Source organism: Tamandua tetradactyla, chromosome 14 (genome assembly GCF_023851605.1).
Source record: "Tamandua tetradactyla isolate mTamTet1 chromosome 14, mTamTet1.pri, whole genome shotgun sequence".
Taxonomy (NCBI): domain Eukaryota; kingdom Metazoa; phylum Chordata; class Mammalia; order Pilosa; family Myrmecophagidae; genus Tamandua; species Tamandua tetradactyla.
The window spans coordinates 17,303,419-17,321,501 of record NC_135340.1 but is presented as its reverse complement, the minus strand read 5'-3'; positions in this window follow the sequence as shown (position 1 = coordinate 17,321,501).

The following is an 18,083-nucleotide window of genomic DNA, read 5'->3' as shown; positions in this document are numbered from 1 at the left end:
GCCTCTTTAGAGATTTGTACATGAATCAATAATGGAATATTTTTACACATTTAATTTACTTGGATTGTTTTTTTCTGGTGGTCTTTTCTATTTTGGAAATAAGGCTTAAGGAAAGCACTTTTGTTTTTTTCTCTTCCAAGGAAAATTTCACTTTTAATACAACAAAATCCTTACTTTTTAAAACTTTAATACACGTAAACCCTTGAGTGAATGAAATATTTGAAAAACTAAGGAAAACATTTTTGGATGTAGCTGAGTAATAATGGAGTATTATTTTTTTGTCACAATCCTTCATTCCATTCAATTTACTTTAATTCATTAAGTAAGGCAAATTTTAAATAAATGAAAGAAATAATTTTGAGAAAAAGACTATAATTGAATTAGAAATCTGATGGAAATGTGAAGTATTTAGGAAAATATTTCCTGTGATATTTTAAAGAATATTTTGAAAATATTTTTGTTTCCCAGATTCAGAAAATTCATTAAACTCTATAGGCTTGTGTACCACTAAAAATTGTAGAATACAGAACTTATCTTTACCATACTATTCTGAAAGAGCTACAAAGCTGAAAATAGAGGCATGCTTCCAAAGTATTTGTTCATGCACCATAGTTTTTTTTTGGATACAAGTATCATGCTTAATATCAAAATGCACATTTTAAAAAAAAACATATTAGAAAGAGAGGGCAAGTTGTCTTTTTGTCTTAGGAGCAGTTCCTCTTTTAATCTTATTCTGTTCTTTTATTTTCTTAGTTGTCATTTGCAGCATAAACTTTCACTATCATCAATTGTTGGACTCAAACAATAATGTTTCTGTTTATACTGTGTTCTAGGAGGGATTTTTTAGCATAAATGAATTGCAAAGCCTGTGAGTTTTGGATCCTGCTTTTCTTTTATTCATTAATTCGGAGGTATTGTACCAGTCAAATATGCTTTCAGGATTGCTGAGGATATCATATTCTTTTAATAGACAACAGTAATTTTCTCCAACTACATTATGTCTCTCTGTATCAGTCTAATAATTACATGCTATCATTTTGTGTCATTTCCTCTGGGATTCCCTGTCTACTGTGCACCACTTTTGACTGTTTCACTTTATTCAACATGCTCTCTAATTGCCATATCAAAGGTTTACTTGAACTCATTTTTAAGTTTAATGCATTTGACCATAAAATCATGCATTTTCAGTTGAGTATGCATTTACATCAAACTTAGAGCTTTAAATTTCACTTAGGGAGAAAAGCCTCATATTTTAAATGCAGGTTTTGAATGCGGATTCACTATAAAATAAGTGAATAATAATGCCAGGTTATTTTGGAAAGTGTTCTTTTATGCAATCACTGCATTTAATACAATCACAAAATGGCTGCCCAACAGGTGGTCTTTTCAGAGTGTTAAAGCCACAACAATCAGAACAAAAAGGACACCAGAATCTAATGTTCTTCAGAATTTAAAAAGCTGTTCGCTTTCTTTTGTTAATTTTCAGATTTAGCCATGTTCATTATTGTTGAGCCCCAAATGCAGGACATTCTTTTTTGACATTTTGCCCTAAATAGACACTGACCGCGGCTGACTCGCCAACTAGCTGTTTTGTCACATGCAAAGCGGAAACGAGTGGACAATGCGTGTGCATTCTTGGTACTTAAATGGCGAAGGAAAGGACCAGTTTTGACATGCTGCAAATCTGGCAAAGTCTGGGTTAACAAAAGTGTGTTTGACAAAAGATGAAGTTTCTTTTCCTATATTTTCCCCAAAAGTAGGTATTTAATTATGTCCTAACACATTTTCTTCTTTTTGGCCTGGAGGATTGTATTCCCTAGTGACAGGCTCATTCACTCTCTGAGGTTATGGTCTGGCACTACGGACCATAGCATTCAAAAACCTCCTTTGGAAGAAACTATTCTTTCATCAATAATTATGAACAGAAGGGAAAAGTTTCCAGAAATATACCTAATGTCATTGTGCTATCATAACGTGGCGCTAGCATTTTATAAGGCAAAGATGTTTAAGGAACTTATCAGAAAGTTGATGAATGTGGCAATATATTTTTCTAAGCAAAAGATCAGGCTACATTAAATTCAAGTGGGAAAACATTTGAAAGGATGTGAATTAACAGACGGTGAATAAAAGGAGGAAATAAAGACAATAACTTTCATACTTAAATGTCAGATTTAAAGTGACCTTAGAGTAAGTTGTTCAATGTCCTATACATGGCTGCAAATTCAGTAACCTTTTAAATCCAGGTTTTAAATATTAATATGTTCAAAGTAGGGCACTGTTTATATTTCTGTAAAGCTAAATAGTCCCTCAGTTAGGAAAAGAGCCTAATAATAGGGACTTATAAGCAGGGCATAAATAGTAGATTTTATGATATGAATAAATTGAAATAACACACATATAATACCTACTTACCTGCAACAAATAGGAAAGGTTAAAAAATCTGAAATAATATTGCCTGGGTGATGTCACAGAAAGAAAAAAGCAATAAAAAAATCTTGCATTTAAGGACTCTATTTGAAAGTGAAACCTATGGAATGTAATGGGTGCTCCACATTCAGTCGAGTCACCCCTAACTCCTGCATCAGCCAAGTACTGTCTAAAAAACACTGATGTGCAGAATCGTAAACCCGAGGCATTTGGGATTCGGATTTGTCTTCACAATCATCAAAAATACATTGCATTATATCTGGCTGTGCTTTGAAAACTTCTCAATATTACTGTACCTCTATCTTTGATATTCAGTAACATGTGTATTTTAAGTGGAATTTTCAGTTTCCAAGACAGTCTTTTAAAAAATATTTTATATTGATGCTCATAACTTTCATTAAACTGACCTAAAAAACTATCATTCTCAAGATTCCAAAGCTTTCTGGATTAGGGAATTTTAGCCTAATCACCTGAAATTCTGATTTTTGAAGTAGATTCTCACCATATAAATATGTATTGACCCAAAAGGAAATTTAGGAAGAGACCAAAAGGTTTTCTGGCCAGGCCAGACTGATGGCTTACATCACTTCCACCCACATCCTATTGGCCAGAACCCAGTTACACGGTACCGATCTACTGCAAAGCAGTCTGGGAAGTGTAGTCTTCCCTTTACGCCCAGAGAAAGAAAAGGTTATTGGTGATCCCTTAAAGGATCTCAGCCATGGTGATTGAAGCAAAGGATTAGAGAACATTTCCTTGTCCTTCTATCCACTTAGTGTCCGTTACCCCATTACCCTTCTTGTGCACGGGTAATAATCAAAGCATCTTCTTCACCATCCCTAGTCTGCTGGGTTTTTTCCACTGAGTTGATGATTAGCATTTGGGGAGAGAAGTGAAAATAGCCTTCCGATCCTTCCAAAACATTTTTAACTGATCTGGATTTGAAGAACGTAGTTTTAATTAGCTTTTAGTAGCATAAAGAAAAAAAGCATACTGTTATTTGCCAAATAAACAATAGCCCTTAAAGTTGTTCACAGCTATCCAAGTGCTTAAATCTAAACATTAAAAAAAAATTGTGTAATAAACTTAAAGAAAACTGAAAGGTTCTTAAGGACACTTATGGTATTAATGATAATTCAAAGCAAAACAATAAAGTACATAAATACGATGTTCAACATAGTTATGTTCTAAAGTAAAAACAAAATCTGTTCATTGAAAGAATTAGTGCTTCAATGGACTATTTGTGTAGACTCTCGCTCTCCAGATTATCAAATGTATATCCATTTACTCATTTACTTGTTTTTAATAGGTGACTATAACTTTTTATCCTCTGGTTCAGAAGTCTGAGGAGAGGTATAATATGTCTTCATGTGGATTTTAACAAGTAGCATTGGCGATGACTCTTCTTTTATTGCGCTCTTGGAAAGTTTGTATTATATTATGGAGCTAGAAAACTGTACCATAATTTTTTTGGATAGCTAGTCCAGCCACATGGACAGAAGCAGTGCACCTGTACTTATGAAACTGATTGGTAGAGAACAGCTCTTTCACTGATGAGCCTAAATAGATTTTTCATGATGCTGTTTTCTGAAATTGAACATCACACCTTTTATGTTATCTCCATTTGGCTTTGAATAAACATCAGCACAATAATAATCTAAATGCTGTGCAAGTGGTCATGAGCAGTTGTCCATCTGCTTTGGACAGAATTATACAAATCAATTACATGGACATAAAAGCCCAACAAATATGGGTGACTCAACAACAGAAATGAAATGGATGAACTCTTAAGTTTTGTTTCTCATATGTAACCCCTTCAGTAACCAAAGGTGGGTAAATTACACTCATTAACCTTGAAAAATTAGATGATTTGAACATAATAGGTTTTAAACAATACCTTTCTATTCTAGGTTATGATTAGTATTTTGTCCAGGACACAGCATAGTTTAATTGAAGGTCTACAAAGAGGATTGTTTTCATATAGTTTGTGCCTTCATAGAGAAATTTTTCCATGAAATTAGCTTTCATTTGTTTCCCACTCTGTAACTCAAACCATAAACGCCAATTGCACAATTGTACTTGGGTAAAAGTGAGCATTGACTGCCCTAGCAGTAAAGGGAGCATGCATTTAGTTTTAATAAATTTATACTGCACCTGTGGGTAGGCACTTACCTTGAGAGAAACCAAAGGGAGCATTATTTAAGCTTTCTGTTGAGCATTTTTTGGGGGGTTGCATGGGCTGGGTATCAAACCAGGGTCTTCCGCATGGCAGGCAAGCATTCTACCACTAAACCACCTGTGCACTGTATGTTGGAGTAAAGTTAAACAAAATCTGAAATAGGTAGCTTTTCAGATGCTGTTCTTATCCCATAGAATTAAGACTTAAAGGGCAGGCCACGGTGGCTCAGCAGGCAGAGTTCTCGCCTGTCATGCTGGAGACCTGGGTTTGATTCCTGGTGCCTGCACATGTGAAAAAAAAAAAGACTTAAAGAGATTACATTTCTAAACATGAGATTGTTGGGGGAGACCATTGCTGGGGATCCCCCAGGCAGAGGTTTCTGGTCCTGGTTCTTAGTTTCTGTTGAGATGAGATACTTCATTATCGCCATGTTTTGGTTTCCCATTCCCCATCAAAGAAGCCTCCAATTTGCAGGATCTTGGCTGAAAATAGTAGTGCCAATCCTCTAAGAATGGCTTTGGAAGAAGCCATTGGCCACAAGTTCTCCAAACTGAGAGACACCTGGGCACGAGGAAGCAGGCTTCTATTAACAGAAAGAGAATATTGTTTTGGTGTAGAAGAATGATTTTGTTGCTTAATTAATTAAGCTGAAATGGAACACCTCAGTTTATGATCATACCTCATCAGGTGCTATGGTAGATTGAATCATGCCCCCTACAAAGACATGTTCAAGTCCAATCCCCAGTCTTGTGGGTGTGGACTCATTTGTAAAGAGGATCTTTGAAGATCCTGTTTGGATGAGGCCAAGCTGAATCAGGGTGAGCCTTAGTCCAGCATGACTGGAGTCCTTATGAGCAAAGGTAATTTGGACAAGGAAATAAAAAGCCACAGGAGACCAATCACCATGTAACAGAGGCAGAAAGTGATGTCAGCGAGCTATCAACAGAACATTACAGATTTCTGGGAGAAGGCATGGCTTGCCTTCAGTTTGGATTTCTAGCCTCCAAACTTTGAACCAATAAATTCTTGTTTAAACCAACCAGTTTATGGTATTTTGTTATACCAACCCTGACAAACTATGACAGTTTTTGATGTTGGAAAGTGGGGCAATGCTATAACAAATACATACAAAAGTGGAAGTGGTTTTGGAATTAGGTAATGGACAGAAGCTGGAAAAATTTTGAGGTACTTAATAGAAAAAACTAAACTGTCTTGTAGACACTGCTAGAAGAGATATGGATATAAAAGGTGATTCTGGTGAGGACTCAGAAAGAAGTGAGGAGAGGTTTAGAGAAAGTTCCCTTATCTTCGAGGATACATATGTCATCATGAACAGATTTGGGGGAGAAATTTGGGGGGTTAAAGGTGTTTCCAGTGAGGCCTTAGAAGAAAATGATGAACGTGTTATTGGAAACTGAAGGAAAGGTAATCCTTCTTATACATAGCCAAGAACTTGGTAAAGTTGTATTCTATCTGATAGAATGAGAACTTGTAAGCAATAAATGTGGATATTTATAATAAACGTGGATATTATAATAAAGTGTAGGAGATTTCCGAGCAAATTGTTGGAGGTGCAGCCTTGTTTCTCCTTGCTGCTTATAGTAAAATGTGAGAGGAAAAAGGTAAAGTGAGTACTGAACTGTTAAGCAAAAATGAACCAGCATCTGATGATTTGAAAAATTCCCAGCCTATCCAAAAACGATGCTCTGAGACTAGGGCCAAAAGTGACCCTAACAGGGCCCTCCCTGAGCTCCTGGGAGGTGAGTCCCCAGAGAATGGGACTCCAGACTAGGGTGTGTCTGGATAGCCATTTGTTAAAGAGATCAGGCATTTGACTCATGGACCCTATCAACTATTTCAGAGTAAGTCAGGATTGTAGATGCAGTTATCCAGAAGGATCTGTGAAAGGTCCTTTAATCTTGTGGCTTGGATTCTCTTGAATTGCATGGAAAACCTTCAAGGTTTCTGAAAGTTTTATATAAGCAGAAACACTACCAGTCCCCAAACCTAGAGGGACAGAGACAGGGTGAAGTGAACGAAGACCAATTCCCAAAATGGAACCATGGATATAAAGGTCAAGGTTGAAAGGAACTCTTTGGATGAAGACAGACTGGCTATTGCCTCAGCATTTGGAAAGAGCAGGTGCTTGGAAAGGGCAGGGTTGCTTCTCCAGCAGGTCCAGAGGACAAAGCACCAAGGCACAGATGACTCTCCATTAGACATTGGCATTTAATGGAGTTTGCCCTGATGGGTTTTGGACTTCCTTGGAATCCATGACCCCTGTTTTCCATCCAATTTTCCCTTCTGGAATAGACATGTGTGTCCTATGCCTGTCCCACCTCTGTATTTTGGAAAACCATAATTTGTTTTCTAGGTTTCACAGGTCCACAGATGGAAAATAATTTTGCTCCAGGACAAACCAACACCTAAAACTGGTTTTGATAAGATTTTGGACTTAGAGATGTTCACTGAAATGGCTTAAGGCTTTTGGGATGTTGGAATAGGATAAATGAATTTTGCATATGGGAAGAATTGGTCTTTTGGCGTTCCAAAGGGCAGACTTTGGGAGATTGAATCACATCCCCACAAAGACATGTTCAAGTTTGCAGTCTTGTGGGTGGGGACTCATTTGTAAATATTATATATGAAGATCCTGTTTGGATGACGGCAAATTGAATTGGGGTGGGCCTTAATCCAGTATGACTGGGGTCCTTATAAGCAAAGGAAATTTGGACAGGGAAGCAGAAAGCCCCAGGAGGAGTCCAAGGAGACAGATTTTCATGTGACAGAGGCAAACTGATTGCCAGCAGCCTACCACCAGAATCCTACAGACTTCAGTGAAAACTGCCAATACCTTGATTGTGGACTTTCAGACTCCAAAATTCTGAGCCAATAAATTCCTGTTGTTTAAACCAACCAGTCTGTGGTATTTTTTTCAGTAGTCCTTGCAAACTAAGCCAGAGTTCAAGAGCCTGGACAAAAGATTCCTTGTGTTACTTTCCAGAGGTACGATACTCCCATAGACAATGAGCACGGAAAAATTGTTTTCCGTCCCGATTTTTGTCACTAAGCTTTTGCTTGTTTCATATTAACTTTTATTGACCACTTACTCTGTTCTAGGCTTGGCTAAGGGATTTGCATCTTTCCTATGCTTCCTGTCCCTTCTCCTTCCCTTATTTATGTTTCGTCATATAAATCTAGCAGTTTCCAAGCCTTAAATTTTTAGCTTGCCCAGTATGTCTGGGCAAGCCTTCTAATTTCCACTTGCCATCTTTCTGCCTATTTTTTTACCAGCACCTGCACACATCTTGATTTCTTAATCACTCAGGGTTTTTGCTTACCATTGTTATGCTTTCAAAGCTCTTCATGCATCAGGATTAATCCAAAAGATTTAAGCTTGGCGCTGGGGGAGTTAAAACACTTCAGAGGTAGTGAAAGTTCTTAATTAATACAGAAAGAAGAATCACTTATAATTTATTTTAAAAAAATACCCAATGCTGATCCAAATAATATTTTGGAGTAAATGGGTATGTAGTGAACAGTCTTCCATGGTTCCTCATTCACTGATTCTTCCTGCTGGTGTGAGGGCTGTTCAAAATAGCACTTCACTTTTTAGTTTATTTATTAAGATCCTGCACTCAACTATAAGAAATTAGCCTCCTAGAGATGAATCACTTCTTACACTGCAAAGAAGAAATCTGTTCCTATAGCAAAGAGCCAAATCCTGTTTCTTTGCCTACATCCAGAAGCCGACAATAAAGAAAAGATCAAATGGATTTATTGCATAGTCCGTTCTAAGTGTAAAATAGGGCAGCTGGATGTTTAAGTAATGTGGACTCTAGTGTTTTGAAAGAGTGATCTTGTTACTACCCAGTTGAGCACGGGCATGTCTGAAATGGGAGCATGATGGGGTTTTTTGGTGAACTTTTAAACTCAAATCTCTTTAGTAATTGAAAAATGGAATAGCTCAAAGAAAAGTGGTTTTCCCTCCTTGTAGGATATTCTGAAAGCTAATAGCATAACTGTACTGGAAGAGACATTGCAAGAGCTCCGGTCCAACCCTGTGTCAGGTATGCTAAAACTGCCCTGCTGCATGTCAGTCTTTGCTTTAATTATCTGCAAAATGCCGTGGCTGCGGGAAGGTTTCTCTTTCCTCCTCTTGTTCTCAGCCCGTGTAGTGGCTGCTGGTTTATCACATTGGAGCTTTCAAATCGTCAACCCCTTCTATTTCCGGGTAGCTTAGGCCAGCTAGACTTTGCCTTTCGGAAAAAATATACTCCTCAATAAAGGCCAACTTGGGGACAAGGGCATACTGATTTACACTGCAACCACCTGCCTAAGTGAAGCTGCACACAAGCCTCTAAGAGGCCGCACAGGGCTGATAGAATTTCTGAATTTCGGTCTTGCCTCTCTTCTTTTCTTTCATCTCTTTCTTTGCTGCTTTGTTAATAAATAGGAAGACCCCCAAATCCACTCTACTTGGAAGAAAAAAGCTCACATGTGCCTCACAACCATGTCCCATGGAAAGGGTATATAGAGGTAACTTCACCTTGCCACCCCTCTGTCCAGTTAAGTTCTTGCCCATTCAGTAAAAACTTGTTAAATAAGCCTGAGCTTGGGAGTGGGGGGTGCTGCCCTCTAATCCATACTTCTCATAACACTTCAACATTTATTCAAGAAGCTTGTATTGAGCGCTGACTGTGTACCTGGCACGGTGTGGTATGTTGGATATACAGCTCCTGTCCTCTTTACCACCACAGATTCACCGACTTCCTTCCTTTGGAGGCAGATAACCCTGGGCCAGCTGCCCTCTTCTCACCCTCCCAGTTGAAGCTCACCATTCTGTGTTCCATTCCTTCTAGATTTGGTGACTGGCCAATTAATGAGTTGAACGGGGGTAATGACTCAACTACACATATGTATCCAAGCCCTGCACCAGGTACTGGCTTCAGGAAGGAAACATTTCCTGTCCTCCTGAAAGCTTAACATGGGGGTGGCCATTAGCTGCAAAACTAGCCAAGGATTGGACTGTGTCTTAGAAAGGACTTGAAGTCAGAGTGACTGCATCTCTCTCCTAAGAAAGTCTGTATTCTAGAGTTTGGGGCATAAAGATGATGCAAGTTCCTGGAGGGAAGGGGAGACCTATTGTTCCCTGTAGCAAAGAGGACTGGCCTAACTGGCAGCCAAATCTACCCAAAGCAGCTGGCTGTCCGAGGATCTGAATATCGATTAAGCTTTCCTGGCCAATGTCATATACCAAGGTATGCGAGAGGGCTTTTATCTAACAAGTAGACTTCTATGTAGCATTTCACCTTTAATGTTAATACCTCAGCAAGAAGGCCATTCACTGAATACAGTAGTTCAATAGAAACTATGCTTATACTATAATTGTGGTGTGCAGAAATACTGAAGTATCTCCATGTCTCTTCATTTCAGAAGCAAACTGCCTTTTTTTCTTATCAAAAGGGTAATTCATCATAATTTTATTTTGACAATTAATTTTTCCCTTTGCTCTAGCTGACCATTTTCCCCCTTTTATTACATTTTTACTCAAGGTTATTTCAGCTTTTCACCTATCCATCTGCTGCTTAACTTAACTATACTGTAAATGCATTTGCAGCTCACTTTAGAGGCAAGCACATGAGTGAGCTTTGGAGAGGGCAGGCTGATCAACCCTGCCTCTTACTGAGGGCAGGGCCACTTGCCTCAAATCCCTTACCTGCAAAATAGGGATCATAATACAATAGCCTCTTTGTTTAATGTAAGAATTAATGAGATGTTGCACATGAAGTCCTTCACACTTCACTGGCTTGTGTTACTCAAAATTGTTAATTCCTGCCAGTTCTTTCTTCCTTTTTCTCCATTTTTTCCCCCATCCATATGGAAATAACTAAAGGACACTCAAATGAGGACAAAGGCCATTTATTCAGAGTTTGCTGTAGCAGGGGAGTCAGCTACCATCACTTGTCTTTGGCAGAGACACAAAGGCAGACTGAGGAGTGGGAAAGCTTTAGAGTGAAAAAAAGGGAAGACACAGGTATGTCCAGATGAGAGGCTGTTGGCATGGGGAAGCTAGAGGTGGGCTCAATAAGAACGGGGCACCCTATGTCATGGATTGGGTGAGCATATTTAACTTTCTCCACTTGGCCCTAAGTTGGAAACAGGGATAGAAATTGGGGAAGCTGCTTGTTATCAGTCAAGCCCTAGCTCTTTGGGGTTGATTGTTATAGGAATTGTGGTTTAGCTTCCCGGACTGGTTGCTGTGGGTTGTGGGTGAGGGTTTCCAGGTCTGGTTACTGCTGATGGTGTACCAGAAGTTTCGGGTTGTTGTCCAATCGTATATTCTGTCTCTCATCCATTAGCAAAAATTTACAGAATTGAATAAAATTGTACCTATAGAGTTGCAGACGTTTGCTATACAGATAACTTTAAAAACTACATTTAAACAGACCACAATAAAGTATTTTAAAACAGATCTACAATAGTTCCTTCAAAGGACCCTTTTTTGTAATTTTTCCTTTGTGGCCCCGAAGTTAAGGCTATCACCCTTTTCATAATAACAACTTCTTATTCATGTGAAATGTACCTAAGCATGGTAATCTATTCTCCACACTGTAGCCAGATGCCAGGGTGATTTTTCTAAAGTGCAAATCTGATCAGGCCATTCCTCTGCTCCTCCCTGCTGCTCCTGTAGATGATTTGCAAGGTCCTTTGGACCTGGATCCTTCTTCCTCTTGAGAATATGTCTCACACTTCTCCCTCCCAGTGCCTGACGTGGCGCTCTGTACATGGCAGTGAAATAATGACTGTACAGTGAATGAAAAAAATGAATGAATGAGGAAGGTGAACAAGATATTAACATATTCCATAGCTCTTACTGAACTACACAATTTAACACAATTGGCTTTCTTGCTGCTGCAGAAAAAAAAAGTCCATTTATTCATTTTTAATACTATGTGTCTTTATTTGGTTGCTATCAAAGAAAGGACATAATTGGGAAATTCAGTCACACAATGCTTGGATTTGTTTAAGGTAATTACCCCCCTTCCTTCCTCTGATTAGAATTTCCTGTTTCATCATTTATGTATAGGGTGTATTTTTTTTTTTTTTGGAAGACAAACTTTTCTACAGTTTATTGCAAATGGTTAGCTTTGAATGGAAATGAATTCTATTAATTTATGTGTATATGTATTAGATGTGTTAAATAGTAAGGGTGGAGAAAGAAGCTTCTATGTTTCTCCCAAGTGTTTTCATGAACGATTTCCAACTCTTTGAAACAATGGGAAAGAAATATGCTGAAAAAATAAAATCCTTTAGCAACAAATTAAATCTTGCTTTTATGCTATAACTGCTCAGGTGGAGATGATTTCCCAGACGAGGGAGACAGAAAAACAATATACATGATGTATAAGTAAATTATGTGACTTACTAAAAGCAGTTGAGTGTTATGAGGCAAAACCAAAAAAGCAAATAAAAGCAGATGAGTGGAATCTGGGGTGTTGAGGGGTTTGGGATAAGGCAGGTTGTACTTGGGTCAGGGTAGAAGCCATTGCAGGGTTGCCAGATTTAGGAAAAACAAGACAAAGCAAAACAGGATGCCCTGGTAAAGTTGAATTTCAGAAAAACAACAAAATTTTTCTTAGTATATCTCATGCATTATTTGGTACGTACTTATACTAAAATATTATTGTTTATCTGAAATTTAAATTTAACTGTTGCCCTGTATTTTATCTGAGGATCCTACTCCATTGTGAAAGTGAAATTTGAGCAAAGATCTGAACAGGCCGTGGGACAGTGATCTAGAAGAGTGTTCCTGGCAGTGAAAACACTGAAAAGCCCAGGCTAAGAGGTGGGAGCACAGCCGGTATGCTCAGGGGGCAACTGTCACAGAAGGAAGGAGGGATGTGGAGGGTGGGCAGGTCACAGAAGGGAGGAGGGACAGAGAGAGTGGGCCTCTGCAAGGGCTTTGTTTTTTCTCTTGATTGACCTGAGAATCCAAAGTAGGGGTTTCAGCAAAGAAGTGGAGTGAAGTGACAAAGGATTGTAAAGGATCTTTCTGGATGCTGTGTTGAAGATGGCAGAGGAGCAAGGGCAGAAACAGAGGGACCCTAGGAGGCCTTTGAAGTAATCCAAGGGATTAGTATGATGGTGGCTCAGACTGGGGTGGTAGCAGTGAAGCAATGAGAAATGGTTTGATTCGGAATATATTTTGGAGGTAGAGACACAAAAATGGGGTTTGTGGGGTTCGAGAGAAAGAAAGGAGTTAAACATAGCTCCAGGGTTTTTCTATCTGTGCAACTGGAAGGAAGGGAGTTGTCATTCACTGAGATGGGGGCAATGTGGCTGGAGAAGGTCAAGAAAAGATCAGGACGTGGTCGCTTTTTAAAAATAGTTGGAACATATAATAAGAAATTTGCATTTTAACCCCTTTAAACGTACAAGTCAGTGGTATTGATTACATTTGCAATGTTGTGTCACCATCAACACAATCCATTACTAAAACTTTTTCTTCACAGGCTGGGAACATGCTGAGCTTGATATGGCTCAGGATCTAAGTGAAGATCATGAGTAGACATCTGCAGATAGAAGTATGGAGTTCGAGGGAGAGGTCTAGGCAGGAAATACACAATTTTCACTTGCTAAAATTTCCACTTATATCAGCTTTTCCAAAAGGAAATGGCTTGTCACAATTCTTTGAAGGAGATTTTTACCCCTCTCTTCCAGTTTTAGTTGGAAAATAACTTTTTCTTTGAACCCATTTCTTTGCTTACTTTCCTATCCCACACCCGTCGCTTTTGAACAAGTGACTTATTTAAGGCATTTCTTCATTTTTTTTCTTTTTTTTTTTCTACATGGGCAGGCACCGGGAATCGAACCTGGGTCCTTGGGCATGGCAGGCAAGCACTCTTACCTGCTGAGCCACCGTGGCCCACCCCATTTCTTTATTTTTGACCCTTATGGAATTCAGGAAAATGAAGAGTTGTTTTTCCTAATCAAAGCACTTTCTAATGAAATTTTTCTCAAATTTATCTTTGAGGTTCTTATTCTAGGTAATCTTGTCCTTTTCCATTTTGACTTTTGGCTTTTTCAGAATTAAAATGTAAATGGGATTTAAAGTCACACCTGTTCCCAAGCCCATATGTACTGGATTTTTAATTCATTCCATAATTATACAGAATATGTAGTGATTCTAATAGGGGAAAGAGATAGGAGAATTTGGAAAAGGAAAATTTTGAATCTAACATATCTAATGATGGCAAACTAGATTTCAAGAATTTAATTCCTGGGGCTAGACTGGAGAAGGCAAGATCTAAAAGAGGTCATATTTGAATTTATTCAGTTATTGCATATTTGAGTCATCAGGAGATTCTGATGTTCCTAGCTAGGTGGGTTTTTTTTTAATTATTTCTTTTTATTAATATATATTATATATTCCCATACCATGTAATCATCCAGAGTGTACAATCAATGGTTCACGATATCATCATATAGGTGTGCATTTATCATCACAATTGACTTTTTTCTTTTTGTGTGTGAAAAACAACATATATACAAAAAAGCAATAAATTTCAAAGCCCATCACAACAATTAGCTATAGAAATTATTTGAGTTTGGTATGTGTTATAATTCCACAATTTTAGGTTTTTACTTCTAAATGTTCTAAGACACTGGAGACTAAATGAAATATCAATATGATTCAGCAATCATGCTCATTTGTTAAACCCTACCTTCTTTGTACAACTCCACCATCATCTTTGATCTTTCTCCCACTTTTTAGGAATATTTGGGCTATGTCCAGTCTAGTTTTTTCATGTTGGAAGGGGTTATCGATCATATGGGATAGGGGGATGGAACTAGTTGATGATCTATTGAGGTTGGCCTCTCTGTATTTCAGAACTCCAGGGACCCATCTGGAGGTTGTAGATTTCTGAAAAGTTACCCTAGTGCATAGAACCTTTGTAGAGTCTTACATAATGCCCTATGTGGTTGACAGGAATGGTTTTGGTTAGGGTTTAACAAGTTATGGCAGGTAGCATTGTCTAACTGAAGCATGCATAAGAGTGACCTCCAGAGCAGCCTCTCAACTCTATTTGAACTCTCACAGCCACTGATACCTTATTTGTTACACTGCTTTTCCCACTTTTGGTCAGGATGGCATTGTTGATCCCATGGTGCCAGGGCCAGACTCATCCCTGAGAGTCATCTTCCACACTACCATGGAGACTTTCCCCCCTGGATGTCATGTCCCACAAAGGCATTTCACTTGGACTTACGAGTTGGACTTAAAGAGAGTGAGGCCACATCTGAGCAACAAAAGAGGTCCTCCAGAAGTAACTCTTCGGCATACCTATAGGTAGGCTATGCTTCTCTGCTACATACATAAGCTTCACAAGAGCAAGCCTCAAGATCAAGGGCTTGACCTATTGATTTGGGTGTCCCTAATATTTGACACAGTATCAGGGGTTTCCCAGATGGAAAAGTTTAATAGTCGCATATTTTTTCTCCTATTCCTCAAGGTACTTGAGTACTTTTTTTTTTTTTTTTCCTACACAGGCAGGCACCGGGAACTGAACCTGGGTCTCTGACATGGCAGGTGAGAACTCTGCCTGCTGAACTACCGTGGCCTGCCCTAGCCAGTACTTTCTTATTATCTGCTTAATATACTCCAGGATGTATCCAGGCATTACATTAAGCTGTACAGAATTAGAGGCCCTCATTCTTATTCTGGGTTCGCTGTGTTTGGATTGTCTAAAATGATCTATCTAGACAGGTTGAGTTAGATATGTGCTACAGAAAATTTAGATTCTGGACAAAATAAACCTTTCTTCCTTTGGGTCTCAAAATGTAGATGAGGCTCTAAACTATACACAATGTCTTCTTTACCCCTGTATTCTGAATTACCTTAATCCTGACCTGATCAGCTTCATTCTTATCTCTAAATACCAGGTTTTATATATATATATATATAAAACAGCCTCCCCAGCTAGGTTTTTACAGTGTCAAATAATTTTTTTAATCACAAAAAATCTTCTTAATTTGTCAAAAAAGCATTGGCATAGGAATAAAAGTAATTTGGTTTTAATCCTGATTCTTCAACTACTTAAAGAAATGATTGGGTAAATCATTAAAAGTTTGGGATGTCTGGTTCTTACATCTAAAATGCAATTGTATATCCATTCTCAGAGCAGGAACGAGACATCATTCAAATTGATGAGAAAGCACTTTGAAAACGTAATGTACCCTACAAATTCAAGGGATTATTTCCCTTGTCAGCAGTGTCATTTAATCTAATTCCTTCTAATCTAATCATCAACACAAAACAAAGTTTGGCTCACTGGCAAAATATAAATGTCAGGGACTTACCTTTATTTCTTGAGGGAAAAGAGTGTCCTTTTAATAGTGGTGTTTCTTTGATGAGATGAACAAGAGTTTAAATATTGAGTGATGCCTACTTTCTATTATATTTCCCACTTAAACTTGCAGATTTGTAATTATTTTGCTGAGAATAAGAAAACACGAGGAAGACTTGTGATTAATATGGGAATAGGGACCTCCCAACATTGATCTTCTTTCCATATCGCAGATAACTAGTATATTCAGTTGAAAACATTAAAAAAAAATTGTTAATTGATTTGACACACGGATTTTAATTTCCCATTCACAAATATGCCTGTATATCCCTGAGCTTTACATAATGCTTGCCCTTTATGATGGTTTGTCTGTTTTTTTTCCCCAGCTGTAAGTAGAGAACATATAGTTGCTCAATAAATATTTTTAAATGAATTAAATTCATCTAGGCCAATCATGGAAATTTAAATTCCCTGGTCAGTGTCTGGTTTAGGAAGAGCTGTGATGCCTACATGAGAATGATACATACCAACGTTAGGATTGTGGTTCCTTCTGGAGAGAGAAAGAGCAAAGGAGTAGATTTTAACTATATCTTCCCTATTTCTTTAAAAATTAAACTTGAAGCAAATATAGCAAATGTTAATATCTATTAAATCTGGGAGTGAGACATGGTTGTCTGATATATTATTATTTTCTGTATTCTTCGGTATGTTTTTAATAATTCATACTTTTTGAAAAAAAATGGGCTCTAACTTTGCCATTCTATAATGGTAAAAATCTATTATTAACTTAGCTTCATGTTTGATATTCTAAAATAATATAGATTAAAAATTTCTATTTACTACTGGTTTATAGCAATGTAGATAAAGACCACTTTGAAAAGGCCATCTAGAAAAGAGAATATACTTATACTGAATTGAATTCCTCCAACAGTTCTGTGTTTATCAAGAACTGCACATTATAAGAACAAGTCAGAATATTTGAAGCGTCTTGTTCTACAAGAAACATCTTTCACTGTCAATTGTCTTCTACTTGCCATTTTGGGCAAAAATTCAGAATTCTAAATTATGTTCATTGTAAGTCAAAAAAAAGCCTTCAGTAATGTTGTCTCATGACTTTTTAAATTTCTCCTTGATGCAATATTTTGGGCAATGCAGTATAAAAACTGAAGAATGATGAACAGTGATAATCTTGGTAATTCCATCATTATTCTGTTTTATTATTTTAGTCACCTTTTAGCATCGTTGGGAATCATTAGTAATGATTTTATTCTATTTTTTAAAAGTAAAATTTCTTTATCCTTAGAATATTTAAGAAAGATTGAAAGTCATGAGATACCAATCCTTACAGGTAGTTAGAACTACTCAAAAAAGAAACCCCAAACTAAAATTTTGTCTGATGGACCTGGATGGAAGGTATATCAAAGTTTAAAGGATCATATAAAGTTTTCACAATTAATGTCATAGAAAAAAAAAACATTCCTTAGAGAACTGAAAAATTAAGAGGTCAACTGTATGCTCAACAGGGCCAGGTTTCCAGCCCATGCTTTCTTTATTTAGTGATTCTCAACCCCCAAAGAACTGGTGCTGTGGCTATTTTTGTTCATAGAGATCCCACCACTCGAGCCAGTTCATTGGTCCAGAGGTGAACACTTGACCCAAGTTGAGAATGAGTTCCTCTTTCCATATTTTGAATCATAAAAAACAAACACTGGACACTGGAGTCAAAGATCTGGGTCAGAACTAGTGCACCCCATGTCCAAAGCTTTGAGCAAGCCTAAATTGCAAGGAGGCAGGAAAGAAGACATGTTTGGAGAAGCCAAGCTATAATGGAAATGAGGCAGATATGCAGGGGAATCCAGACAATATGGGCCAATGAAGGAGAGAGGTTGACAACCTGGCATGGCTAAACTTCCTGCAATTTGGATTTCTTGTGTTCTTTATAACAACACCCCTTTATTAAAGTTAGAATTGGGTTTCTTTTTCTTGAACACAATATTATCCCTAAAACAGGTTAGTCCCAGGAGTGAGATTGTGAATAACAGATCCATACTAAAAATTTTAAACTGGCTGTGGAGTCAAGGCAAAGAGGGAAAGGGATAAGGGGAAGGGGTGGATACAGAGGATTC